Consider the following 370-nt stretch of genomic DNA (forward strand, 5'->3'; position numbering starts at 1 on the left):
AGGCTGAACTAGTGGCTTCTGGTGGCACTTTACAAAAACAATTTCTGTTGCATGTTTCCTTAATTTTCAAGTTGTTTCTAAGTAAAAAATTATAAAAACTTGAAATTGACTTGAATATATGAATTGTACACCACAGAGCAGTGCTAAAATGATAACATATTGATCATAAATATATTTAATTATAAAAAAATATATAAGAGGAAAAACATAATTAAAAGGTACAATGAAAACTGCATCCACCATGGACTTCAGAATATTTATAGTCTAGCACAATGATTCATAATGTAAATGCAGTATATATATATATATATATATATATATATATATATATATATATATATATATATATATATATATATATATATATATA

The sequence above is a fragment of the Silurus aristotelis genome (genome assembly GCF_946808225.1).
Source record: "Silurus aristotelis genome assembly, chromosome: 2".
Taxonomy (NCBI): domain Eukaryota; kingdom Metazoa; phylum Chordata; class Actinopteri; order Siluriformes; family Siluridae; genus Silurus; species Silurus aristotelis.